The sequence below is a fragment of the Haemaphysalis longicornis genome, unplaced genomic scaffold (assembly GCF_048455015.1).
Source record: "Haemaphysalis longicornis isolate Haplotype H1 unplaced genomic scaffold, Haemaphysalis longicornis Haplotype H1 scaffold_6, whole genome shotgun sequence".
Taxonomy (NCBI): Eukaryota; Metazoa; Arthropoda; class Arachnida; order Ixodida; family Ixodidae; genus Haemaphysalis; species Haemaphysalis longicornis.
Genome location: NW_027526407.1, coordinates 195,064,291 through 195,072,179, shown reverse-complemented (window position 1 = coordinate 195,072,179; position 7,889 = coordinate 195,064,291). Strand labels below are relative to the sequence as shown.

Here is a 7,889-nt window from a genome sequence, read left to right as displayed (position 1 = left end):
GGAGATGAGGGGCTCGTTGAGGAAATGCAGAAAGATAGGTCGGCAGTCTACAAGGCCGAAGCAGGTATAGGGGTGTGGTTAGGCTCTTTTCTTTTTTATTACGGTTAATGAACTAAACATTTTTTTAATATACAGAAGAAAGAAAGAAAAAAAACGCGCCCAGAGTGGGGACCGAACCCACGCCTTTCGATTACATGTCGAATGCCTTACCAATTCGGCTATCTGGGCGACTGTGTTATCCTTCGCTTTCTGGGCTATTTATATTTAGTAGAAGTGTGTCTGACACTTGAGGGTGGTAGCCATCGCCACTCTGACTACACGGGGAGAAGGGGACCTTCTTTTCAACCCCCGGGGCGTGACTCCAACGTCTACAGCCTGTCATGAGCGGGTAACTGGCGGGAAGCCCTCTTATGCTACCTAGGCATCAAGGCTGCCAGAACCGAGACCCTCGCTAGGCTTTCGCAGAATAATATAGTAAGGAAATGAGGGACTCGTTGAGGAAATGCAGAAAGATAGGTCAGCAGTCTACAACGCCAAAGCAGGTATAGGGGTGTGGTTAGGCTCATTTGTTTTTTTTTATTAGGGTTAATGAACTAAAAATTTTTTTTAATATACAAAAGAAAGAAAGAAAAACGCGCCCAGAGTGGGGACCGAACCCACGCCTTTCTTTTACATGTCGAATGCCTTACCAATTCGGCTATCTGGGCGACTGTGTTGTCCTTCGCTTTCTGGGCTATTTATATTTACTAGAAGTGTATCTGACACTTGAGGGTGGTAGCCATCGCCACTCTGACTACACGGCGAGAAGGGGACCTTCTTTTCAACCCCCGGGCGTGACTCCAACGTCTACAGCCTGTCATGAGCGGGTAAATGGCGGGAAACCCTCTTATGCTACCTAGGCATCAAGGCTGCCAGAACTGAGACCCTCGCTAGGCTTTCGCATAATAATATAGTAGGAAAATGAGGGGCTCGTTGAGGAAATGCAGAAAGATAGGTCAGCAGTCTACAACGCCAAAGCAGGTATAGGGGTGTGGTTAGGCTCTTTTCTTTTTTATTACGGTTAATGAACTAAACATTTTTTTAATATACAGAAGAAAGAAAGAAAAACACGCGCCCAGAGTGGGGACCGAACCCACGCCTTTCGATTACATGTCGAATGCCTTACCAATTCGGCTATCTGGGCGACTGTGTTCTCCTTCGCTTTCTGGGCTATTTATATTTACTAGAAGTGTATCTGACACTTGAGGGTGGTAGCCATCACCACTCTGACTACACGGGGAGAAGGGGACCTTCTTTTCAACCCCCGGGGCGTGACTCCAACGTCTACAGCCTGTCATGAGCGGGTAACTGGCGGGAAGCCCTCTTATGCTACCTAGGCATCAAGGCTGCCAGAACCGAGACCCTCGCTAGGCTTTCGCAGAATAATATAGTAAGAAAATGAGGGGCTCGTTGAGGAAATGCAGAGAGATAGGTCAGCAGTCTACAATGCCAAAGCAGGTATAGGGGTGTGGTTAGGCTCTTGTCTTTTTTATTACGGTTACTGAACTAAACATTTTTTTGATATACAGAAGAAAGAAAGAAAAACACGCGCCCAGAGTGGGGACCGAACCCACGCCTTTCGATTAAATGTCGAATGCCTTACCAATTCGGCTATCTGGGCGACTGTGTTCTCCGTCGCTTTCTGGGCTATTTATATTTACTAGAAGTGTATCTGACACTTGAGGAAGGTAGCCATCGCCACTCTGACTACACGGGGAGAAGGGGACCTTCATTTCAACCCCCGGGGCGTGACTCCAACGTCTACAGCCTGTAATGAGCGGGTAACTGGCGGGAAGCCCTCTTATGCTACCTAGCCATAAAGGCTGCCAGAACCGAGACCCTTGCTAGGCTTTCGCAGAATAATATAGTAAGGAAATGAGGGGCTCGTTGAGAAAATGCAGAAAGATAGGTCAGCAGTGTACAACGCCAAAGCAGGTATAGGGGTGTGGTTAGGCTCTTTTCTTTTTTATTACTGTTAATGAACTAAACATTTTTTTTAATATACAGAAGAAAGATTGAAAGAAAAACACGCGCCCAGAGTGGGGACCGCACCCACGCCTTTCGATTACATGTCGAATGCCTTACCAATTCGGCTATCTGGGCGACTGTGTTCTCCTTCGCTTTCTGGGCTATTTATATTTACTAGAAGTGTATCTGACACTTGAGGAAGGTAGCCATCGCCACTCTGACTACCCGGGGAGAAGGGGACCTTCTTTTCAACCCCCGGGGCGTGACTCCAACGTCTACAGCCTGTCATGAGCGGGTAACTTGCGGGAAGCCCTCTTATGCTACCTAGGCATCAAGGCTGCCAGAACCGAGACCCTCGCTAGGCTTTCGCAGAATAATATAGTAAGGAAATGAGGGGCTCGTTGAGGAAATGCAGAAAGATAGGTCAGCAGTCTACAACGCCAAAGCAGGTATAGGGGTGTGGTTAGGCTCTTTTCTTTTTTATTACGGTTAATGAACTAAACATTTTTTTTTAATATACAGAAGAAAGAAAAAAAAACACGCGCCCAGAGTGGGGACCGAACCCACGCCTTTCGATTACATGTCGAATGCCTTACCAATTCGGCTATCTGGGCGACTGTGTTCTCCTTCGCTTTCTGGGCTATTTATATTTACTAGAAGTGTATCTGACACTTGAAGGTGGTAGCCATCGCCACTCTGACTACACGGGGAGAAGGGGACCTTCTTTTCAACCCTCGGGGCGTGACTCCAACGTCTAAAGCCTGCCATGAGCGGGTAACTGGCGGGAAGCCCTCTTATGCTACCTAGGCATCAAGGCTGCCAGAACCGAGACCCTCGCTAGGCTTTCGCAGAATAATATAGTAAGGAAATGAGGGGCTCGTTGAGGAAATGCAGAAAGATAGGTCTGCAGTCTACAACGCCAAAGCAGGTATAGGGGGGTGGTTATGCTCTTTTCTTTTTATTACGGTTAATGAACTAAACATTTTTTTTATTATACAGAAGAAAGGAAGAAAAACACGCGCCCAGTGTGGGGACCGAACCCACGCCTTTCGATTACATGTCGAATGGTTCGGTCCCCACTCTAGGCGCGTGTTTTTCTTTCTTCTGTATATTAAAAAAAATGTTTAGTTCATTAACCGCAATAAAAAAGAAAAGAGGCTAACCACACCCCTATACCTGCTTTGGCATTGTAGAATGCTGACCTATCTTTCTGCATTTCCTCAACGAGCCCCTCATTTACTTACTATATTATTCTGCGAAAGCCTAGCGAGGGTCTCGGTTCTGGCAGCCTTGATGCCTAGGTAGCATAAGAGGGCTTCCCGCCAGTTACCCGCTCATGACAGGCTGTAGGGGTTGGAGTCACGCCCCGGGGGTTGAAAAGAAGGTCCCCTTCTCCCCGTGTAGTCAGAGTGGCGATGGCTACCACCCTCAAGTGTCAGATACACTTCTAGTAAATATAAATAGCCCAGAAAGCGAAGGAGAACACAGTCGCCCAGATAGGAGAATTGGTAAGGCATTCGACATGTAATCGAAAGGTGTGGGTTCTGTCCCCACTCTGGGCGCCTGTTTTTCTTTCTTTCTTCTGTATATTAAAAAAAATGTTTAGTTCATTAACCGTAATAAAAAAGAAAAGAGCCTAACCACACCCCTATACCTGCTTTGGCGTTGTAGACTGCTGACCTATCTTTCTGCATTTCCTCAACGAGCCCCTCATTCCTTACTATATTATTCTGCGAAACCTAGCGAGGGTCTCGGTTCTGGCAGCCATGATGCCTAGGTAGCATAAGAGGGCTTCCCGCCAGTTACCCGCTCATGACAGGCTGTAGACGTTGGAGTCACCCCCCCGGGGGTTGAAAAGAAGGTCCCCTTCTCCCCGTGTAGTCAGAGTGGCGATGGCTACCACCCTCAAGTGTCAGATACACTTCTAGTAAATATAAATATCCCAGAAAACGAAGGAGAACACAGTCGCCCAGATAGCCGAATTGGTAAGGCATTCGACATGTAATCGACAATCGTGGTTTCGGTCCCCACTCTGGGCGCGTGTTTTTCTTTCTTTCTTCTGTATATTAAAAAAATGTTTAGTTCATTACCCGTAATGAAAAAGAAAAGAGCCTAACCACACCCCTATACCTGCTTTGGCGTTGTAGACTGCTGACCTATCTTTCTGCATTTCCTCAACGAGCCCCTCATTTCCTTACTATATTATTCTGCGAAAGCCTAGCGAGGTTCTCGGTTCTGGCAGCCTTGATGCCTAGGTAGCATAAGAGGGCTTCCCGCCAGTTACCCGCTCATGACAGGCTGTAGACATTGGAGTCACGCCCTGGGGGTTGAAAAGAAGGTCCCCTTCACCCCGTGTAGTCAGAGTGGCGATGGCTACCACCCTCAAGTGTCAGATACACTTCTAGTAAATATAAATAGCCCAGAAAGCGAAGGAGAACACAGTCGCCCAGATAGCCGAATTGGGAAGGCATTCGACATGTAAGCGTGGGCTCGGTCCCCACTCTGGGCGCGTGTTTTTCTTTCTTTCTTCTGTATATTAAAAAAATGTTTAGTTCATTAACCGTAATAAAAAAGAAAAGAGCCTAACCACACCCCTATACCTGCTTTGGCGTTGTAGACTGCTGACCTATCTTTCTGCATTTCCTCAACGAGCCCCTCATTTCCTTACTATATTATTCTGCGAAAGCCTAGCGAGGGTCTCGGTTGTGGCAGCCTTGATGCCTAGGTAGCATAAGAGGGCTTCCCGCCAGTTACCCGCTAATGACAGGCTGTAGACGTTGGAGTCACGCCCCGGGGGTTGAAAAGAAGGTCCCCTTCTCCCCGTGTAGTCAGAGTGGCGATGGCTACCACCCTCAAGTGTCAGATCAAGTGTCAGATATTTAAATAAATGTATATATATATATATATATATATATAGAAAGATAGGTCAGCAGTCTACAACGCCAAAGGAGGCATAGGGGTGTGGTTAGGCTCTTTTGTTTTTCACTACGGGTAATGAAGTAAACATTTTTTTTAATATACAGAAGAAAGAAAGAAAGAAAAACACGCGCACAGAGTGGGGACCGAACCCACGCCTTTCGATTACATGTCGAATGCCTTACCAATTCGGCTATCTGGGCGACTGTGTTCTCCTTCACTTTCTGGGGTATTTATATTTACTAGAAGTGTATCTGACGCTTGAGGGTGGTAGCCAGCGCCACTCTGACTACACGGGGAGAAGGTGACCTTCTTGTCAACCCCCGGGGCGTGACTCGAACGTCTACAGCCTGTCATAAGCGGGTGACTGGCGGGAAGCCCTCTTATGTTACCTAGGCATCAAGGCTGCCAGAACCGAGACCCTCGCTAGGCTTTCGCAGAATAATATAGTAAGAAAATGAGGGGCTCGTTGAGGAAATGCAGAAAGATAGGTCAGCAGTTTACAACGCCAAAGCAGGTATAGGGGTGTGGTTAGGGTCTTTTCTTTTTTATTACGGTTAATGAACTAAACATTTTTTTAATATACAGAAGAAAGAAAGAAAAACACGCGCCCAGAGTGGGGACCGAACCCACGCCTTTCGATTACATGTCGAATGCCTTACCAATTCGGCTATCTGGGCGACTGTGTTCTCCTTCGCTTTCTGGGCTATTTATATTTACTAGAAGTGTATCTGACACTTGAGGGTGGTAGCCATCGCCACTCAGACTACACGGGGAGAAGGGGACCTTCTTTTCAACCACCGGGGCGTGACTCCAACGTCTACAGCCTGTCATGCGCGGGTAACTGGCGGGAAGCCCTCCTAAGCTACATAGTCATCAAGGCTGCCAGAACCGAGACCCTCGCTAGGCTTTCGCAGAATAATATAGTAAGGAAATGAGGGGCTCGTTGAGGAAATGCAGAAAGATAGGTCAGCAGTCTACAACGCCAAAGCAGGTATAGGGGTGTGGTTAGGCTCTTTTCTTTTTTATTACGGTTAATGAACTAAACGTTTTTTTTAATATACAGAAGAAAGAAAAACACGCGCCCAGAGTGGGGACCGAACCCACGCCTTTCGATTACATGTCGAATGCCTTACCAATTCGGCTATCTGGGCGACTGTGTTCTCCTTCGCTTTCTGGGCTATTTATATTTACTAGAAGTGTATCTGACACTTGAGGGTGGTAGCCATCACCACTCTGACTACACGGGGAGAAGGGGACCTTCTTTTCAACCCCCGGGGCGTGACTCCAACGTCTACAGCCTGTCATGAGCGGGTAACTGGCGGGAAGCCCTCTTATGCTACCTAGGCATCAAGGCTGCCAGAACCGAGACCCTCGCTAGGCTTTCGCAGAATAATATAGTAAGAAAATGAGGGGCTCGTTGAGGAAATGCAGAAAAATAGGTCAGTGGTCTACAACGCCAAAGCAGGTATAGGGGTGTGGTTAGGCTCTTGTCTTTTCATTACGGTAATGAACTAAACATTTTTTTAATATACAGAAGAAAGAAAAAAAACACGCGCCCAGTGTGGGGACCGAACCCACGCTTTTTGATTACATGTCGAATGCCTTACCAATTCGGCTATCTGGGCGACTGTGTTCTCCTTCGCTTTCTGGGCTATTTATATTTACTAGAAGTGTATCTGACACTTGAGGGTGGTAGCCATCGCCACTCTGACCACACGGGGAGAAGGGGACCTTCTTTTCAACCCCCGGGCGTGACTCCAACGTCTACAGCCTGTCATGAGCGGGTAAATGGCGGGAAACCCTCTTATGCTACCTAGGCATCAAGGCTGCCAGAACTGAGACCCTCGCTAGGCTTTCGCATAATAATATAGTAAGAAAATGAGGGGCTCGTTGAGGAAATGCAGAAAGATAGGTCAGCAGTCTACAACGCCAAAGCAGGTATAGGGGTGTGGTTAGGCTCTTTTCTTTTTTATTACGGTTAATGAACTAAACATTTTTTTAATATACAGAAGAAAGAAAGAAAAACACGCGCCCAGAGTGGGGACCGAACCCATGCCTTTCGATTACATGTCGAATGCCTTACAAATTCGGCTATCAGGGCGACTGTGTTCTCCTTCGCTTTCTGGGCTATTTATATTTACTAGAAGTGTATCTGACACTTCAGGGTGGTAGCCATCGCCACTCTGACTACACGGGGAGAAGGGGACCTTCTTTTCAACCCCCGGGGCGTGACTCCAACGTCTACAGCCTGTCATGAGTGGGTAACTGACGGGAAGCCCTCTTATGCTACCTAGGCATCAAGGCTGCCAGAACCGAGACCCTCGCTAGGCTTTCGCAGAATAATATAGTAAGAAAATGAGGGGCTCGTTGAGGAAATGCAGAGAGATAGGTCAGCAGTCTACAATGCCAAAGCAGGTATAGGGGTGTGGTTAGGCTCTTGTCTTTTTTATTACGGTTACTGAACTAAACATTTTTTTGATATACAGAAGAAAGAAAGAAAAACACGCGCCCAGAGTGGGGACCGAACCCACGCCTTTCGATTAAATGTCGAATGCCTTACCAATTCGGCTATCTGGGCGACTGTGTTCTCCGTCGCTTTCTGGGCTATTTATATTTACTAGAAGTGTATCTGACACTTGAGGAAGGTAGCCATCGCCACTCTGACTACACGGGGAGAAGGGGACCTTCATTTCAACCCCCGGGGCGTGACTCCAACGTCTACAGCCTGTAATGAGCGGGTAACTGGCGGGAAGCCCTCTTATGCTACCTAGCCATAAAGGCTGCCAGAACCGAGACCCTTGCTAGGCTTTCGCAGAATAATATAGTAAGGAAATGAGGGGCTCGTTGAGAAAATGCAGAAAGATAGGTCAGCAGTGTACAACGCCAAAGCAGGTATAGGGGTGTGGTTACGCTCTTTTCTTTTTTATTACTGTTAATGAACTAAACATTTTTTTTAATATACA

At 47.2% G+C, this 7,889-nt stretch overlaps 2 non-coding genes across 2 annotated transcripts; both read right to left on the bottom strand.

The window, feature by feature from the left end:
- Positions 1–1,588: 1,588 nt before the first annotated feature.
- Trnak-uuu (transfer RNA lysine (anticodon UUU)) lies at positions 1,589–1,660 on the bottom strand. Its single transcript has one exon. It is a non-coding gene; the product is annotated as a tRNA-Lys (tRNA).
- Positions 1,661–7,432: 5,772 nt separating this feature from the next.
- Trnak-uuu (transfer RNA lysine (anticodon UUU)) lies at positions 7,433–7,504 on the bottom strand. The gene has a single exon. It is a non-coding gene; the product is annotated as a tRNA-Lys (tRNA).
- Positions 7,505–7,889: the final 385 nt, after the last annotated feature.